At 42.8% G+C, this 21,294-nt stretch overlaps 1 long non-coding RNA gene across 1 annotated transcript; it reads right to left on the reverse strand.

The window, feature by feature from the left end:
- Positions 1 to 3,654: 3,654 nt before the first annotated feature.
- Positions 3,655 to 4,915, reverse strand: LOC123492225. Its single transcript, XR_006661697.1, has 2 exons — positions 4,131 to 4,915; positions 3,655 to 3,996 (listed from the first exon to the last, which is right to left on the reverse strand). It is a non-coding gene; the product is annotated as an uncharacterized LOC123492225 (long non-coding RNA).
- Positions 4,916 to 21,294: the final 16,379 nt, after the last annotated feature.

The raw sequence follows: 21,294 nt of genomic DNA on the forward strand, positions 1-21,294 counted from the left end.
GAACCATTTAACTCCGTTCTGCTTGTAGCTACATCTTGTTTGGCCAGCATTGTGTCAAGTCACACTGACTGTGGCGTGTGCAGAAAGTAGCCCATCACTTTTCCATCTGATATGTCAATAGTGCCTGCTAAATTCAGGGCATCAATGTTGTTGAGGAAAATAGCAAAACCTTTGTGGTTCTCGATGGCTGTCATTATATATTTGAAAAACGGCGAGGTAGAATATCAATACAGACTATCAATACATACTGAACAGCTCAAGTCATAGACAGAAGCATACTACATGGCAGACCAATCCAAACTCATCTCCTGGCATGTCCAGCCCATCCATTATCTCAGCCAATCATGGCTAGTGGGAAGGTTCCTGTCTTTTTCCGTGGCTAAACCAACTAGGCTCGTAATTAACAATTGTATTCATATTTATGGATGGAATACAAGTTTGTTATTAAGGCACATGAAAGTTCACATGTTCCAGAAGGCATTTCTACCAAAAAAAGCATTTTGATAAAAAATATATGTTTACGTTGACATGCCTCTACTGTGAAGTAGTGAAATGCGACATACACCTAGTTTCCTGAAACTAGTCACATATATTACCTTTTATGTGTGGCATAAACATAACCATTCACAATGTTTAAATCTGATTAGGCTACTTCAAAAATCTCCTATAGGCTACCTGTGCATGTTCATCCAAAATATAATTCCAACATTCAAACTGTGCGGTGGCCATTTGATGAATGGAAAGAGACATCTGTTACAAAACACCAAAAAGTGTAATGACATTCAGAGATTGTCAAGCCAAGCCTTCGATACTGGGTAGGCCTACAAGGTAGGGAGGGATTTAGGCCTATTTTCTGTTTTTCAAGATTTACATAGTCTATTTGATTGTGGTGTTTAAAACGCAAACCATTAGGTTGAAGCGCCCAAAGTATGCTTTGCTTATTGGTTTTGTGGTGCAATGGTACAGAAACCTGTTGGTGGAAAAACGGTTACATAATTTCTACATAGCTGATCATTGTCTGTAGCCAGCTCTGATCAGGGCTGGCCCTAGCCTTTTGGGGGCTCTAAGCAAAATGTGGTTAGGGGGCCCTCCTACCTCGCAGCAAAACATTTTAGATGCCCCCTTTTTGACGGCAGAGAGAACTATTTAAGTTTGAATGTTAAGTTCCTGCAATTCTACACATTTTGCCATGGGGAGCATTAGCGGTGCGTGGGTAATATCACTGAGGAAGCCAAGCCAGTAAAAAAGCCATATTACAACCTATGTTGTGATATTTGCCTTTTTTGCTCTATAACCAATTTGTTCATATACAACTGTGATATACAATAAGGCCATGACAACAAAAAGACAACAGTCACACAGTGGCAGAATAAATTAAACTACAGATACGGAGAGCAACATCTGTCCAGTGAAGTCCACAAGGCAAATATTGCATGTAAAAAAAAGTTATATGACCTGCAGCTTGGTCAAGCAAGTTAATGTTTTCGACAGTTTACTAAACAACTGCTGATTTAGAACCACAGAGTTACAGCAAGTCAGCACAAAGACAACAGGAGCACTGCCTCTGCTATTCCAGCATAATTTCATCTGAAAGATTTAAACATCATAAAATCAACAAGGCTGTATATGCTTAGTTTAATACAATGAAAACAAACTTAAACATACCAAAAACAATTCTGTCCAATCAATGTTGCTAAATATCATGTGGCTGTCCATTTGCCTTGATGACAGCTTTGCACACTCTTGTCATTCTCTCAACCAGCGTCATGAGGTAGTCACCTGGAATGCATTTCAATTAACAGGTGTGCCTTGTTCAAAGATAATTTGTGGAATTTCTTTCCGTCTTAATTCGTTTGAGCCAATCAGTTGTGTTGTGAGAAGGTAGGGTTGGTATACTGGCTGAATAAGTTGATGACGGACTCGCTCAAGCTGTCAGGACTAACCCACAACGTTAGACACGGACACGAATGATCTGCTTGGCGTGTTGACACTCCGGTGGTTTGTTGTGGCCGAGTATTGGTGCTAAACCGTGTTGTTGGAGTCCTGCATGCTAGTTGGCTGTGGCGTCATATGACTAGGTGCCCTGGACAATTTTCACGGAAGAATACTGTACCAAGTTAGCTAGCTGAATAAACTAAGTTAGTCTATTCCTAGAAAACATTGAACCGCTGTAGTTTACAACAATTATAGTGTCTGAGGTGGAAGTTGGGAGAGTTATATTTGGGTGTTTCAGTGAAACGTAAGTGAGGGAGGCCCCGCACTCTCCTTTCCCAGATGTTTAGTTCATTTCATTCCGATCTCCTTTGCATTATTGTAGCCATTTTATGTAGCCTGTCAACTATGCATATGTCTATCCCTGTTCTCTCCTCTCCGCACAGGCTATACAAACGCCTCACACCGCGTGGCTGCTGCCTCTCTAACCTGGTGGTCCCTGCACGCACCACCCACGTGGAGTTCCAGGTCTCAGGCAGCCTCTGGAACTGTCGTTCTGCTGCCAACAAGGCAGAGTTCATCTCAGCCTATGCTACCCTCCAGTCCCTCGACTTCTTGGCGCTGACGGAAACATGGATTACCACTGAAAACACTGCTACTCCTACTGCTCTCTCCTCGTCTGACCATGTGTTCTCGCATACCCCGAGAGCATCTGGTCAGCGGGGTGGTGGCACAGGAATCCTCATCTCTCCCAAGTGGACATTCTCTCTTTTTCCCCTGACCCATCTGTCTATCTCCTCACTCTGCCCCTATTCAGATGGTAATGCGCCGTCGCAACCTTCACTCTCTCTCTCCCGCTACTCTCTCCTCCTCCATCCTATCATCTCTTCCCTCTGCTCAATCCTTCTCCCTCCAATCTCCTGATTCTGCCTCCTCAACCCTCCTCTCCTCCCTTTCTGCATCCTTTGACTCTCTATGTCCCCTATCCTCCCGGCCGGCTCGGTCCTCCCCTCTTGCTCCGTGGCTTGATGACTCATTGAAAGCTCACAGAACAGGGGCCTCATGTACAAAGACTTGCGTTGAATTCATACTAAAACATTGCGTACGGACAAAGCCATAAATGTGCGTACGCACCAAAAAAATCTGATGTATGAATCTCTGCGTACGCAGCATTCCACATACATTCTCTTTGTACATCCCAATCAACGCGAAATTGAGCACACATGCACGAGCACCACACCACACCCTGTCTCCTCCCTCAATTAAATCAATTTAAATATGGTAATTAGTCCAATTTGGCAAAAGAAACCTGCAAGAACATGGCTAAAGCAAGCAAGAAACGAAATTTCACTGAAAACGAATTAGAGGTGCTACTATCAGAGGTAGAAACAAGAAAAAAATATTTTATTTGGAAATCTGTCCTCTGGAATTAATAACAAAAGAAAGAAAAAAGAGTGGGCGAGTTTGTCTGATGCCGTCAACGCGGTGGGATCTGAGAGTCGCACCGTAAATGAACTGAAGAAGAAATGGTCAGACATAAAGGTGGAAGTTAAGCGGAGAACTGCTGCGCACCGACAAAGTGTGGGCAGAACAGGCGGTGGTACAGGGACCGATGAACTTGCACCCTTTGATCAGAGAGTTGCCTCTATTGTAGGAGACACGTTAATCTCTGGAATCGTATCCGCTGATGTAGGAGACTCGGATATACTACAGGACTGCCAGCAAGGTGACTCAGATTTATTTCCTTAACTTTGATATACATAGCCAGCCACCGTTTAATTTTAAAATGCATGCAATATAGCAAAAGGTACACCAGAGATTTCACGTATCCACTGCTTTTATTGCAAATGCGTGTACCCATTAATAAGGAACAGACTCAAATTACTGTTAAGATGTGCCTGTGTTTAATTGGACTTAGGAACCGCAGGAACGTCCACTGGCACGCACTCAGAGTCCGCACCACCTGAGCAGCCAGAGCCCATTCAGTCCAGCGTCTCCCGTGTCTCTAATGTTCCCCCCAGTGCTGAAGCCCGTCCATCTGGCCGTGTCTTGACGCATGCTGTTCTGGAGTCACAACAACAAATTGTTAGGGCCATTGAAGAAATGAACAGTCACCTTAAAAATGTCACTGACGCACTCACAGAAATAAGCCATTCATTAAAAGAATTGGTCAAAAAATTAACTTTGTGTCTGAGTACCATTTATATTGTCGCAATTACACGTTGACGGGCCTGAATGGCTTGTTGATTGTGCTGCACATATACTGGTCCTGGGTCAGGGTCATCTGGCGGTGCCCCCACCTCACCAAGGGGTATGCCATGCCTGTGCGCGACATTGTGCAGCACTCCACAGGCCAGTATGATGCGGCAAACCTTGTCAGGGCGGTATAACAGCATCCCCCCGGTCCTGTCAAGGCAGCGCCACCGACATTTCAGCTGCCCAATCACCCGCTCCACAACTGACCGAGTGCGGGAATGGGCATCATTGTATCTGCGCTCTCGGTCAGTTTGTGGGTTGGTGAGGGGGGTTAACAGCCACGTCTTTAGTGGATAACCACTGTCTCCTGATGGGCAGTAATAATAATTACAGACACAAACATTTTACTTTTAGATAGAACCATACATTTAAATGCATAACTTACCAAGTAGCCACCCATCGCGCACCCTGCCAGCTTGGAGTCTCATCCCAACCATGCTGTTTGTAAGGATATATGAATCATGGGTTGACCCAGGCCACCTTGCCACAATATTTGTTAGGCGCATTTGTGCATCACATATAATCTGCACATTTATTGAATGGAAATGTTTCCGATTCACATATGCAAATTCGTCTTCAGATGGCGCCTTTATAGCAATATGTGTGCAGTCGATCGCTCCGATTACATTAGGAAAACCGGCTATCGCTGCAAATTGCGCTTTGATGTTTGGCTGGTCACCTGCATCGTATGGGAACGTTATATACCTGGTAGACAAGCGGATGATGCCGTCCCCATACAGGTGGCATTGCACGGCTCAAACACGACTGGCTTATTCCTGAGCGGTCTGCCAGTTCTCTTTGGAAAGAACCGGTTGCTAGGAAACCAAGTGTAGTAAGCACCTGTAAAGGAACGGGTAATGCGTGGCTCCTCACTGTCTCTCTTTCCAAATTCGGACCCAACTCAGCGCAGAGCTCCAAGAGTATAGCCCTTGGAAATCTGAAACGGCTGATGAGCCAGTCATCGTCGTGGGCCAGAAAATCACTGTGGTCTCTCCGGATTTGTCCATTGAAAATGTCTTCTAATAAAGCCAAAGCTGCCATTGCTAGACGGGTTGTATCAATTTTCACATCCTTTATATATGTTCTTACTTAATTGCATAATTAATAGAATATTCTAATAAGACTCGTGTGACAATAATATGGCAAATCATTTATCAATTACAAATTATAAGCAATATCTGGCAGGTGCGATAGAACAGTTCGTAGTGTAATGTTTGCCACTTCACTTTATTGCCTCTATGAGTCGCCAACGGACAAACATCACAAAAATGTACGTACGCCAGGCCTGAAGTTTACGTGGAAGAACGCACATTCTTACGTTAATTTCACTGTTAGTACATCTGACCGTGAACGTGAAAGCTGGCGTACGCCGTGTTTTCGTGCGTACGCAAGATTGATACATGAGGCCCCAGGGCTCCAGGCAGCCGAGCGGAAATGGAGGAAAACTAGACTCCCTGCGGACCTGGCATCTTTTCACTCCCTCCTCTCTACATTCCAAGCATCTGCCTCTAACCCTGGGAAGCTCTTTGCCACCTTCTCCTCCCTGCTGAATCCTCCTCCCCCTCCCCCCCTCCTCCCTCTCTGTGGATGACTTCGTCAACCATTTTGAAAAGAAGGTTGACGACATCCGATCCTCGTTTGTTAAGTCAAATGACACTGCTGGTCCTGCTCACACTGCCCTACCCTATGCTTTGACTTCTTTCTCCCCATCCTCTCTCCAGATAAAATATTGCGACTTGTGACGGCCGACCGCCCAACAACCTGCCCGCTTGACCCTATCCCCTCCTCTCTTCTCCAGACCATCTCCGGTGACCTTCTCCCTTACCTCACCTCGCTCATCAACTCATCCTTGACCGCTGGCTTTGTCCCTTCCGTCTTCAAGAGAGCGAGAGTTGCACCCCTTCTCAAAAAACCTATTGTCAACAACTACAGACCAGTATCCCTTCTTTCTTTTCTCTCCAAAACTCTTGAGCGTGCTGCTAAATGACGTAAATGTAAATGTAAAATGTATACAGAAGATAGCCATATTTGGTAAAAGACCAAGTCCATATTATGGCAAGAACAGCTCAAATAAGCAAAGAGAAACGACCGTCCATCATTACTTTAAGGCTTGAAGGTCAGTCAATCTGAAAAATGTCAAGAACTTTGAAAGTTTCTTCAAGTGCAGTCGCAAAAACCATCAAGCGCTATGATGAAACTGGCTCTCATGAGGACCACCACAGGAAAGGAAGACCCAGAGTTACCTCTGCTGCAGAGGATAAGTTCATCAGAGTTAACTGCACCTCAGAAATTGCAGCCCAAATAAATGCTTCACAGAGTTCAAGTAACAGACACATCTCAACATCAACTGTTCAGAGGAGACTGCGTGAATCAGGCTTTCATGATCGAATTGCTGCAAAGAAACCACTACTAAAGGACTCCAATAATAAGAAGAGACTTGCTTGGGCCAAGAAACATGAGCAATGGACATTAGACCGTGGAAATCTGCCCTTTCGTCTGAGATTTTTGGTTCCATCCGCTGTGTCTTTGTGAGACACAGAGTAGGTGAACAGATGATCTCCACATGTGTGGCTCCCACCATGAAGCATGGAGGAGGAGGTGTGATGGTGTGGGGGTGCTTTGCTGGTGACACTGTTGGTGAATTATTTAGAATTCAAGGCACACTTAACCAGCATGGCTACCACAGCATTCTGCAGTGATATGCCATCCCATCTGGTTTGCACTTAGTGGGACTATCATTTGTTTTTAAACAGGACAATGACCCAAAACACACCTCCAGGCTGTGTAAGGGCTATTTCACGAAGAAGGAGAGTGATGGAGTGCTGCATCAGATGACCTGGCCTCCCAAATCACGCGACCTCAACCCAATTGAGATGGTTTGGGATGTGTTGGACCGCAGAGTGAAGGAAAAGCAGCCAACAAGTGCTCAGCATATGTGCGAACTCCTTCAAGACAGTTGGAAAAGCATTCCTCATGAAGCTGGTTGAGAGAATGCCAAGAGTGTGCAAAACTGTCTTCAAGGCAAAGGGTGGCTACTTTGAAGAATCTCAAATATAAAATATATTTTGATTTGTTTAACACTTTTTTGGTTACTACATGATTCCATATGTGTTATTTCATAGTTTTGATGTCTTCACTGTTATTCTACAATGTAGATGATAGTAAAAATAACGAATGTGTCCAAACATTTTACTGGTACTGTATACGGGTAAGAGAGTCTAGCTAGCTACATTTTCTGATATTACGCGTTTGTAATTTGGTCAGAAAGTCATTTTCATTTCAAGTGTACTGTTATTTAGCTAGCTAACATTAGCTGGCTGGTTTGCTAGTTAACGTTACGTGTATGAACTGTTTAGTAATATTATTTGTATCTCAGAGCCATTTACATTGCTAGTTATAGCTTAATGTTAGCTAGCTAACATTGAACCTGGTTGGTTAGCTACCTGCAGATTCATGCAGGGTAGTAACGTTATGAGTTGGGATTATGGTTCATTGTTTAGCTAGCTAGCTACACAGACTTCCTGGATTCCACAGAGAGCAGTAGCAAGATTCAGGGAGGACTGCTTTTTCCGAACAATTACGTTTTTAATCAAGAACAGGAGCAAGTGATAACTCTACCGTATCCATAATGATGGTGAGGAGTCCCGCAGTGTGATTGTCCTCAGTTGTGGTGCATTATGCGAATAATAGTGTAATTTATGTTAAACTTACTACTACTGTGAGCAATGAGCATGCAGTAGATAAGTGAAGGAAATATTGCCAATGAGGAGACCAAGTTTAACCCCAATATGATGCTTTGTTTTAGAGTAGGCCTGAAAGTCTGTCTGTGATTCATCCAATTGATCTCCATCCTATAGGGCTCGTCAAGCTACAGCATGGCCAACGTCAACAGAACCATGGATTGATTATAAGAGAGCTCCGGAGAGATGTGGAATAATTAAGATCAGCTCCTAACTCCGAGCTCTGGCCCGTCAACTGTTTGTGCTAGTGTAAAGGATAACGTGTGAAAAAATAAAGAGGGGAGCGTGCCCAGCCCCGTCGGAGAGGTAATAACTCGTATCCGTCACTGTCCGTCCACGTTCACCACGGCTTGGTTATTACGTAAAACAACATGTCCATTAACTCTGGACCAAAGACTTTCTAGTATATTCTTTGCCTATCCCTCTCTGTCTGTACAGGACCAGATACTAGTTATTTTAATGTTGTAATTTTGTTACGTAACACAAATATGAAGGAATGCTCATTCAATTGAGCTCAGATGAGAATGATGGGAAAAATATTTACCCTCCTCACTGCATGTGCTGTTTGTGTTTTCAACACACTGGACTCAAGACGGTTTTGGAGGGAAAGTCTTTCATGGACAAACTAGGACATGAAATGAGTTTTTTGCTCTTGTTTCTCAAAGAAGCCTACTACTAGCTTACTTCCAGTACTTGTCATGCATACTTGCCTTCTTTTTTTTATTTATTTCAAAGTCAAGACTGAAATCAAGTGGAAACATGAGGAACGTAACAGGGGGTTCTAGGAGTCTGAAAAACAACACAAGCAAACTCTCACTCTCTTCTGGAAATCAGACTAAGCATCTGTCAAATACTCTCTGTGAAACTAACCTACCAGGAAGACCTTTCCCCCAGAGAGCCCTGTAAGTCCTCTCACACCTGCCAAGAGTAACGTTACCCTCCCTAGTAACCTCTAACCACAATCAGTCACAGTCCGGTCATGTTGGTCCCACTTGTCATTTGTTTATTTTTGAAACAATCTGTCTCTTGCCGGGGATATGTCCTCCCTTCCATAACAGCCAAGATGGATATTTTGGGAACAGTATGTCTGGTCAGACTGATCCCTCAATACACCCAGGATCTGACACTACTAGGCTGAGGATGGAGGCAGGAGCCTGCGGGAAAAAACATTTGGGCCAGGGGATGAGAGGAGAGACAGAGAGAGAGAGAGGGAGATGCGGGGAGACAGAGTAAAGAATTACATTATGTAGAGAGCTTTGGCAACATTTTTGACAAGGTCTTTCCAGGGCTGTGTTGTTGCTAAGACACAGGTCATTTCCCAATCAAACTTGGAGCAGCCTTAATGTGCAAGGCACCCCTGTGCCCACACTCATAATGAGAAGACTGTTTGTATGTGTGTGTGTTTTGTGTGTGTGTGTTTTTTGTGTGTGTGTGTGTGTGTGTGTGTGTGTGTGTGTGTGTGTGTGTGTGTGTGTGTGTGTGTGTGTGTGAGAGAGAGAGAGAGAGAGAGAGAGACGTGTATGCTGCTGGTCAGGCTGGTGCCCTTAGTAACACCATAGGTGGTAATATAGTTGACCTCTTGTGCCAAGGGAGGCTCTATGATGATTTCCAGTAAGAGCACATCGGTGGAGTGATCACAGCATGCAAAGAGACATGATTAGGATAGGATAGACGGTCGTACTACCAGTAACAATCAATGGGTATTATTCATTGAAATGATGCCCTTTGAAACACACTGCAGGTGGTAATATAGCTGACCCCTGTGCCAGGGGAAGCGCTATGGTTAGGTTATCATTCCCACTAACAGCACATAAGTGGAGTTGGCACAGCCTGCAGAGAGACACAGTAGATAGAGTCGACAGTTGTACTGTAAGTTATAGTCTTTAAGTATTACTAATTGAAATGTTGTCCTTTGTAACACACTGCAGGTGACCTCGCTGCCAGGGGGGAGGCTCTATGACGGAGATATCATTTCCAGTAAGAGAACATCAGTGGAGCTGGTATGGCATGGTGATACGGTCCCCCTGCAGCTGCCCAGTGTTTATCTCAAAGTTTCTTTGGTTATCTGAGCCTGCAGCGGATACAGTGGGGAAAAAAAGTATTTAGTCATTCACCAACTGTGCATGTTCTCCCACTTAAAAAGATGAGAGAGGCCTGTAATTTTCATCATAGGTACACGTCAACTATGACAGACAAATTGAGAGAAAAAAATTCCAGAAAATCACATTGTAGGATTTTTAATGAATTTATTTGCAAATTATGGTGGAAAATAAGTATTTGGTCACCTACAAACAAGCAAGATTTCTGGCTCTCACAGACCTGTAACTTCTTCTTTAAGAGGCTCCTCTGTCCTCCACTCGTTACCTGTATTAATGGCACCTGTTTGAACTTGTTATCAGTATAAAAGACACCTGTCCACAACCTCAAACAGTCACACTCCAAACTCCACTATGGCCAAGACCAAAGAGCTGTCAAAGGACACCAGAAACAAAATTGTAGACCTGCACCAGGCTGGGAAGACTGAATCTGCAATAGGTAAGCAGCTTGGTTTGAAGAAATCAACTGTGGGAGCAATTATTAGGAAATGGAAGACATACAAGACCACTGATAATCTCCCTCGATCTGAGGCTCCACACAAGATCTCACCCCGTGGGGTCAAAATGATCACAAGAACGGTGAGCAAAAATCCCAGAACCACACGGTGGGACCTAGTGAATGACCTGCAGAGAGCTGGGACCAAAGTAACAAAGCCTACCATCAGTAACACACTACGCCGCCAGGGACTCAAATCCTGCAGTGCCAGACGTGTCCCCCTGCTTAAGGCAGTACATGTCCAGGCCCGTCTGAAGTTTGCTAGAGTGCATTTGGATGATCCAGAAGAGGATTGGGAGAATGTCATATGGTCAGATGAAACCAAAATTTAACTTTTTGGTAAAAACTCAACTCGTCGTGTTTGGAGGACAAAGAATGCTGAGTTGCATCCAAAGAACACCATACCTACTGTGAAGCATGGGGGTGGAAACATCATGCTTTGGGGCTGTTTTTCTGCAAAGGGACCAGGACGACTGATCCGTGTAAAGGAAAGAATGAATGGGGCCATGTATCGTGAGATTTTGAGTGAAAACCTCCTTCCATCAGCAAGGGCATTGAAGATGAAACGTGGCTGGGTCTTTCAGCATGACAATGATCCCAAACACACCGCCCGGGCAACGAAGGAGTGGCTTCGTAAGAAGCATTTCAAGGTCCTGGAGTGGCCTAGCCAGTCTACAGATCTCAACCCCATAGAAAATCTTTGGAGGGAGTTGAAAGTCTGTGTTGCCCAGCGACAGCCCCAAAACATCACTGCTCTAGAGGAGATCTGCATGGAGGAATGGGCCAAAATACCAGCAACAGTGTGTGAAAACCTTGTGAAGACTTACAGAAAACGTTTGACCTGTGTCATTGCCAACAAAGGGTATATAACAAAGTATTGAGAAACTTTTGTTATTGACCAAATACTTATTTTCCACCATAATTTGCAATTACATTCATTAAAAATCCTACAATGTGATTTTCTGGAGAAAAAATTCTCATTTTGTCTGTCATAGTTGACGTGTACCTATGATGAAAATTACAGGCCTCTCTCATCTTTTTATGTGGGAGAACTTGCACAATTGGTGGCTGACTAAATACTTTTTTCCCCCACTGTATATGAATGTGCGTTACTCAGGGATGGTGCTGCCTCTTATTGTAAGGGGATGAGATTTCCCTCTGTTGTCAATTCCTGAGGGCCATCATAGTACCCTGAGAGAGTTTTTGAAGGATGGATCTCAGTAGGATAACAATTGACGAGACATGTCTCCTCTTCTCAGACAAAAGATGGAGAGAACGTATGGGAAGTAAGGAGAAGGGAGGAGAAGAAGGGAGGAGAGGAGAAGTATAACTGATTAGTTCTAGAGGCCTCTATTTAATCTGTTTGATGGTTTGTTGTGATGTGATTCCCTATGTGCTATGGGACATGGAAACCATACCTCGCTTCGGTTTTAACAGAACATAAATAATATTGTGATATGTTCATTGACCGTGAAATATTCCCACAGAGTTTCACTCCCTCCTTCAAAAGTCAGGTTTTTTAATTCGATAGGGCCTTGATTTTGGTGACAGTTATTGCTTTTGTGGGGCTTCCAAGGGTCACATGTCAATGACTGCATCCCAAATGGAACCCTATTCCCTATATAGTGCACTACTTTGGCCAGGGCCCTTAGGGGCACAGCCCATGTCTTTTTAAGGGCCACACAAGATGAGCAGACAGACAGACAGACAGACGGACGGACGGACGGACGGACGGACGGACGTAGAGACATGAATTAGGAGGAATGGTTCCAGACCCAATCCATCCATCCCTCACCCTCGCGGGTCCTTGTATTTTGTATTTCTATTTATTAAAGATTCCCATTAACTGCTGCGAAGGCAGCAGCTACTCTTCCTGGGGTCCAGCAACATTAAGGCAGTTATATACAATTTCAAATATTACATGACACTACATTTCATAACACTTTTCACAACACATGAAGTGTGTTCCCTCCGGTCACTACTCTACTACCACATATCTACAATACAAAATCCATGTGCGTGTCTATCATGTGTATGTGTAGGCGTGTGTCTGTGCCTGTGTGTGTGTCTCTTCACAGTCCCCGCTGTTCCATAAGGTGTATTATTATCTGTTTTTTAAATCTGATTCTATTGTTTGCATCAGTTACCTGATGTGGAATAGAGTTCCATGTAGCCATGGCTCTACGTAGTACTGTGTGCCTCCCATAGTCTGTTCTTAACTTGGGGATTGTGAAGAGACCTTTGGTGGCATGTCTTGTGGGGTATGCATGGGTGTCCGAGCTGTGTGCTAGTAGTTTAAACAGACACCTCAGTGCAGTCAGCATGTCAACACTTCTTACAAAAACATGTAGTGATGAAGTCAATCTCTCCTCCACTTTGAGCCATGAGAGATGTACATGCATATTCTTAATGTTTGCTCTCCATGTACATTTAAAAGCCAGCCGTGCTGCCCTGTTCTGAGCCAATTGTAATTTTCAGAGATCCCTCTTTGTGGCACCTGACCACACGACTGAACAGTAGTCCAGGTGCGACAAAACTATGGCCTGTAGGACCTGCCTTGTTGTTAGTGTTGTTAAAAAGGCAGAGCAGCGCTGTATTATGGACAGACTTCTCCCCATTTTAGCTACTGTTGTATCAACATGTTTTGACTGACAGTTTACAATCCAGTGTTACTCCAAGCAGTTTAGTCAGCTCTTTGTTAAGTGTTGCAGTGATTTCACTCACTGTAGTAGCTGACGTGTATAGTGTTGAGTAATCCGCATACATAGACACACTGGCTTTACTCAAAGCCAGTGGCATGTCATTAGTAAAGATTGAAAAAAGTAAGAGGCCTAGACAGCTGCCCTGGGGAATTCCTGATTCTACCTGGATTATGTTGGAGAGGCTTCCATTAAAGAACACCCTCTGTGTTCTGTTAGACAGATAACTCTTTATCCACAATATAGCAGGGGGTGTAAAGCCATAATACATATTCTTCCAGCAGCAGACTATGATCGATAATGTCAAAAGCCAAACTGAAGTCTAAAAAAACAGCTCCCGCAATCTTTTTATCATCTCAGCCAATCATCAGTCATTTGTGTAAGTGCCGTGCTTGTTAAATGTCCTTACCTACAAGTGTGCTGAAAGTCTGTTGTCAATTTGTTTACACTAAAATAGCATTGTATCAGGTCAAACACCATTTTTTTTCAAAAGTTTACTAAGGGTTGATAACAGGCTGATTGGTTGGCTATTTGAGCCAATAAAGGGGGCTTTACTATTCTTGGGTAGCGGAATTACTTTTGCTTCCCTCCAGGCCAAACTTTCTAGTAGGCTTAGATTGAAGATATGGCAAATAGGAGTGGCAATATCATCCGCTATTATCCTCAGTAATTTTCCATCCAAGTTGTCAGACCCCGGTGGCTTGTCATTGTTGATAGACAACAATAATTGTTTCACCTCTTCCACACTCACTTTATGGAATTCAAAATTACAATGCTTGTCTTTCATAATTTGATCAGTTATACTTGGATGTGTAGTGTCATCGTTTGTTGCTGGCATGTCATGCATACGTTTGCTAATCTTGCCAATGAAAAAATCATTAAAGTAATTGGCAATATCAGTGGGTTTTGTGATGAATGAGCCATCTGATTCAATGAATGATGGAGCTGAGTTTGCCTTTTTGCCCAGAATTTCATTGAAGGTGCTCCAAAGCTTTTAACTATCATTCTTTATATCATTTATCTTTGTTTCATAGTAAAGTTTATTCTTTTTTAAATTCAGTTTAGTCACATTATTTCTCAATTTGCATTACGTTTGCCAATCAGTTGTGCAGCCAGACTTATTTGCCATTCCTTTTGCCTCAACCCTCTCAACCATACCATTTTAAAATTCTTCATCAATGTACTGGGATTTAACAGTCTTTACAGTCATTTTCTTAATGGGTGCATGCTTATTAGTAACTGGAATAAGCAATTTCATAAATGTGTCAAGTGCAGCGTATGGTTGCTTCTCATTAGACACCACAGGCCAACAAATATTATTTACATCAACAACATAGGAATCACTATAAAACGTATTGTATGACCTCTTATACACTATATTAGGCCCAGCCTTTGGAACTTTGGTTATCCTAGATATGGCTACTATATTGTGATCACTACATCCAATGGATTTGGATACTGCTTAAAAGCACATTTCTGCAGCCTTAGTAAAGATGTGATCAATACATGTTGATGATTTCATTCCTGTGCTGTTTGTAACTACCATGGTAGGTTGACTGATAACCTGAACCAGGTTGCAGGCACTGGTTACGGTTTGAAGTTTTTTCTTGAGTGGGCAGCTTGATGAAAGCTAGTGAATATTTAAATCACCCAGAAAATATACCTCTCTGTTGATATCACATACATTATCAAGCATTTCACACATGTTATCCAGATACTGACTGTTAGCACTTGGTTGTCTATAGCAGTTTCCCACAAGAATGGGCTTAGGTGAGGCAGATGAACCTGTAGCCGTATTACTTCAACAGTATTTTACATGAGATCCTCTCTAAGCTTTACAGGAAGGTGGTTCTGAATATAAACAGCAACACCTCCACCATTGGCATTTCTGTCTTTTCTGTAGATGTTATAACCATGTATTGCTACCACTGTATCATCAAATGTATTATCTAAGTGAGTTTCAGAGATAGTCAGAATATGAATGTCATCTGTTACCAGCAAGTTATTAATTTCATGAACCTTGTTTCTTAAGCTACATATGTTAACGTGGGCTATTTTTAGCACTTTTCTGGGATGCTTGATTGTTTTCATTGCTTTACTGGGAAGCTTAGCAGAAGTAGACATGCTCATGTTATTTATCTCAGTGCAGGGTGAGCTGCTCACAGTGGACTTCCTACTAGGGCACACCGCCTCAGTGCTAACAGTATAACTCTGGTTCATAGGCACATGATTACTGCATACAATAGCTGTAGGATCAGCCGAGGCATTCAGGGCAGTTAGAGGGACATTGTCATGCCCTGGCTCTGGGGACTTTTATATGTTGAGCCAGGGTGTTAGTTTCTATGTGTTAGTTTCTGGGTGTTAGGTTCTATGTTTCGTTTTCTATGTTCTTGTTCTAGTTTGTGTGTTTCTATGTTGGCCGGGGTGGTTCCCAATTGGAGACAGCTGTGGCTCGTTGTCTCTGATTGGGAACCATACTTAGGCAGCCTGTTGTGCACTTGTCTTTTGTGGGATCTTGTTCCGTGTAGGTTTGTGTTTATGACCGAGGACTTCACGTTTCATTTTGTTGTTTTGTTATTGTTAATAGTACTCAATAAAAGATGTACGCATTTCACGCTGCGCCTTGGTCCACTCATTACGACGATCGTGACAGACATACATTAGGTCACTTACATTGTGTCTACCAACGCCCCTGGGATAATGTACATTTGCTGAAGCATTATGACAACTTAGCAACACAATGGTAGGGATTAACTGAGCTGGGCTTGGGTCATAGATAAGTAATTGTCTCAAAGCAGCCTTATAGTGCTGTGAAAGGATCCAGGAACCAAAATTATTCGGGTGGATCCCATCTTCCTTATAAAACGTGTTTTGTTTCCAAAAGGTATCGAAATTGTCAACAAAAGTTACACCCATTGAGCTGCAATAATCACGCAGCCAGTTGTAGAGAGAAATAATTATGCTAAAGCATTCAATGCCACGATTCAGAGAGGGCACAGGGCCAGATATGATGGGTCTTTTATTAGTGTCTAGCAGAGAGTCAATCAGCTCTTTAAAATTCAGTTTCAACTGTTCAGAGCTGTGTACACGGAAAACACATGCCCGGCCTTTTAGGGTTGCGTAATAGCCACGTTAAACACTGATGTTCCAAAGCTATTCTGACACGATCTGTTTCTATGGCAGTGGCCAGCTGAAATGTTCAGATTCACATTTCTTTCTTTTTTAATCTTTTTTTCTTCCACATCATCCTCTACAATCTGCAGACTGAAAGAGAACATGTGTTGGGTCTACAGAGAACGCAGCTCTCCAGAGAGGGAGCAGGTCTTTAACACTCTGTATTATTAGTATTTTACTGGAAGACACACAGGGACTGACTAAGGGACAGTGTCCTAAATCTGGCTCCATTCCTCTCTACTGGAAGACACACAGGATGTGTGTCCACAATGTTACCCTATTGCCTATTTTATTAAGTACTTTAGACCAGAGCATGCATAGGTAGTGCACTAAGTAGTGAATAGGGTGCCATTTCAGACTCCCTTCCTCCTAACATCCTCCATTGTGGTTTAGTATGTTTTATTTATTATGTAGAATTTATCACACATACATATTGATACACGCTGATCCCCCTTTTTACCCCCCTCCCACCCTCTCTCCTTTTTTATTTGCTATTCAAGAAGTTGTGATTGTTTTCGTTCCGGTGTGCATATTCTCAGAGCCTGTTCTGTTCCACCTCTGGTTCCACCTCTTCTCTGTTGAGGCGCTGAACTCTTGGACGAGGTGAAGGGAACACCCAAATGGTCCCCCAGCCGTTAAGTTAGGCTCACATTATGTGAGTTCAGTGTTTTTCAGGAAATTAGAGGCCAATATGGGGGAATTTACAATGCTGGATGCTGAGCATCTTTGAGTTGACTCAGGCAAACAAAGAAACATGGGATGTGTGTGTTTGTGTGTGTGTGTGTGTGTGTGTGTTGCATGCATGCATGTGTGTTCTTAGGGACCCTCCTCAGGGATGGATGAACTTGCTCTGACTGTAGTGTACATTGCTACCTGCCAATAACCCCATGGAGCAGACGCACCAGGCAGACAAAACTTCTGTGGGGATCTTGCTCTGTGATCCATCATCAGTGACAATGAAATATCTTATTTTAGAATGGACAGTATATTTTCGTCAGTTCACTTTGTACTTTGAAAGTCTGGTTGTTATTTTAAGACTTTATGTATAATACAGGTCAAAGGTTTTAGAACACCTACTCATTCAAAGGTTTTTCTTTATTTTTACTATTTTCTACATTGTAGAATAATAGTGAAGACATCAAAACGATGGAATAACACATATGGAATCATGTAGTAACCAAAAAAGTGTTAAACAAATCAAAAAATATTTTATATTTGAGATTCTTCAAATAGCCACCCTTTGCCTTGATGACAGCTTTGTACACTCTTGGCATTCTCTCAACAGTCTTGAAGGAGTTCCCACATATGCTGAGCATTTGTTGGCTGCTTTTCCTTCACTCTGCAGTCTGACTCATCCCAAACCATCTCAATTTTGTTGAAGTCGAGGGTTTGTGGAGGCCAGGTCATCTGATGCAGCACTCCATCACTCTCCTTCTTGGTAAATTAGCCTTCTACTTGACTACCTCATGAACCTGGTTGAGAGAATGCCAAGAGTGTGCAAAGCTGTCATCAACGCAAAGGGTGGCTATTTGAAAAATTGCAAATATAAAATATATTTTGATTTGTTTAACACTTTCTTGGTTACTACATGATTCCGTATGTGTTATTTCATAGTTTTGATGTCTTCACTATTATTCTACAATGTAGAAAATAGTAAAAATAAATACAAATCCTTGAATGAGTAGGTGTTCTAAAACTTTTGACCAGTAGTGTCAGTAGTGAGTATGTCAGCCTAGAATCATGTTATTGGGAATAAAACCACTATGATTTGTATTACATGACATTCATGATAAGAGGCGGTATGAGGGAGTCTTTCTTTCAATATGAAGAGTTCACACTGAGAGGAGTAACACAGAGATGTCAAGGGTCCCGTGTGGCTCAGTTGGTAGAGCATGGCGCTTGCAATGCCAGGGTTGTGGGATTCGATTCCCACAGGGGACCAGTACGGAAATGTATACACTCAGTACTGTAAGTCGCTCTGGATAAGCGCACTGCTGAATGACTAAAGTGTAAAAATAAGGATTTTGGGTAGTGTTTGGTGTGTAGTGGAGGACTCTTTTTAGTATGTAGAGTTGATGGAGTATGTTAAGTGTAAGTGGTTGTATAAGTGACATGAATGATGAACTAGAAGCACGCATGCACACACACTGAGTCAGGGTAGACAGCTGTAGACTGATATTTAGATACATAAACTAGGTTATAACTTGAAGGACCCTGTAATAATAAATAGTGGATTTCCTTCTATGCAGTGTTAATGTAGGCCAGTTATAGTAGAAGTCAGGCTGCTGTCCTGATCTGGAGGCGGGTGTGTGTGCACGTGAGTGTGTGTTTGTGGATCTGGAGGCTACAGTTCATAGCTCACTGACCTCATACATTTATTTATACTGGTCTAGACTCTAGAGCTAAAGGAGGTCTGAATCTGATGTGGCCTTTTCCATACTCACATACTAAGAAACCTTTCCGGAGAGTGCAAAGGTTTTCCATTAATGCCTCCCTGCATTGAAAACCATAATCCACAGGTCAACTACTTTACGTGGCAAAATGCCTCTAATATTTCTCAGATTTTCACAGATCATGTGTTTGTGACTCAGTCGTGTTTGTGTGAGTCAATTTCATCTCTAAGGAAACGTTCTAGTTGTAGAACATGTGGGTGTAAAATGTGAATGCCCACACGTCTGCAGTTAACAATATGTTATTACTACCAGAAGGGAGTGAGTATAGAGCCTGTACTATGATCTCCCACCCAACAGAGGGCGCTGTAGACTCATCTTTACCCCATCTATAGTCATTATTAGGTAGATTACCTACCAGGAGGGGGCAGTACAAGCTAATATTAGTTCCAACACCTGTTGAAAACTCTGATTTACAACTGTTATTCGATATCTGTTATTGGCAGAAGTAAATTAAAAACAGCCCAACATGAAAACTTCCACATGCACAAGATGGAATAACACTGTTTGAAAACCCAGTTGTGTGAATCAGTAATGTGACTTGAAGGTGAAGAAGTCAACCACCATCTCGATCAGTTCACATGACCGTCAGGTATTTGTAGACACTTGTCTGGCAGTAGTAATCAATGATCGTCAACTTCAATCTGCACACTTTCTCTACTACACGATGAATGTGTATCTGCATTCTCCTTGTTTCTTCCGTTCCCTGTTGGGGGGAGAGCTGTCCACACTGGAGATGTGGAATGTTGGCTGGCCATTGGATGGAGAATTCAGCTCCTCCCGAGAGCATCTATGATCTGTGTTGGATATCACTTTACATGTTAACGTTCAGGAGGGATTTCACTAAACTGACAAACGGTGTGCGAACGCCAACAAATGCTCTACAAATATGTACATAGAGTAGTGGTTGGGTAGGTTGGACTGACCAGAGAGTTGCATCCCAACGTCAGGGGGAATGGCAGGGACCATTCTCCCTGCATGTACTGTAGAAATATGTGTAGTGTAGTGGTTTGGATTCAAACGTAAGAGACCTCTACTGGGAGGGTGCGATCTTTCTCTCTCTCTCTCTCTCTCTCTCTCTCTCTCTCTCTCTCTCTCTCTCTCTCTCTCTCTCTCTCTCTCTCTCTCTCTCTCTCTCTCTCTCTCTCTCTCTCTCTCTCTCTCTCTCTCTATCTACATGTCTTCTATACTCTTATGCAAAGACAGGGGTCTATCCCTCTTTTTTTCCTTTTTCCAGGGTTCTGTCAGCACTGTGTGGATAAAGCTTGGCATTGAAAAACAAAGATGATGTGGTTTGTGAAGACGACACATGACTTCTGACAGGATGATTGAGTGGGCCAAGAACAAAGTTAGAGAGGAGCGTCTTTGTGTGTTCTCCATAGTGTAGACAGAGACAGCGGCTGAAAACGAGACAGAGCGTGCAGAGATACAAATGTTTTCATTCGATGAAGATGGGTCTGATCTTTGAGTTCTGGGAAAAAGTGCTTTGTTCTTTAAACAGTGTTGGTTGCCCACATTGTAGAACTGTCTTTGGTCTTTGAGCTCTAGTGGGGGTAAACATATCTTTGTTCTAAAAACAGTGTCTACCTTTGGTGTACGTGTCTGGACTCTGGAGGAGTTTTTTCCACCAGTGAACGTCATGTTTTAATATTACATGAGACAGAACCATGTCTGGTTTATACAAGCTAGGAGTCAGAGGTCAGGGATCAGGAAAGGGGCCTGTGTCTCTGGACTGGACCACTCAGACAGGGAGGAAGGGGAGTGACTGTGCTACATTAAATATCATCCTCTACGTCATTAACTCTCTGGTCATCATCCCTCTTTTTCTCCATATATTTTACTGCCTTCCCTCCTTTTTCTTGACAGTGGTCATGATCCCTAATTTTTCCCCCTCTTTTTAACCGCCCTTCCCTTCTTTCTCCTGACCCAGTGAGTCACGTCTGGAGGATGGTGGTTGTGGGAACCTGTCTTTTCCATTGTGGAGTTGTGGAGGATGCTGCAGTGTAGGTGGATATCCTGTGATAGTGACTGACTGGCCACTACCTAATACTCCCTTTTAAATAGCTGAGTCATCCTTTGCACTGGAAAATACTATTAGAGTATCATGGCCAGCTAATATTGAAGCTATTTGAAATGCATCTCAGAACACTCGTGGGAGAAATAGAGAACTTAAGACAGTCCAAACTTAATATATGGTACTCCTGCTAGCTTGTACACTACAGTATGTAACTCAGTTCCAACTTGATAGGTTTCCCAAGGTAGACTGTTTCGCTGTAGCCAGCTCTTTTTTGTTTGTCTGTCAGCTTATCTTTAATAAAAATGTAATATTTTATCTCAGGTTTTGCCTCTGGCCAACTAACTGTCAGAGATACAGTATACTCACCAGCCACTTATATAATACTTTGGTGGGTGCTAGTTCTATTTCACACATGTACAAGTGAGTATTATACA

Source organism: Coregonus clupeaformis, chromosome 13 (assembly GCF_020615455.1).
Source record: "Coregonus clupeaformis isolate EN_2021a chromosome 13, ASM2061545v1, whole genome shotgun sequence".
Classification (NCBI taxonomy): domain Eukaryota; kingdom Metazoa; phylum Chordata; class Actinopteri; order Salmoniformes; family Salmonidae; genus Coregonus; species Coregonus clupeaformis.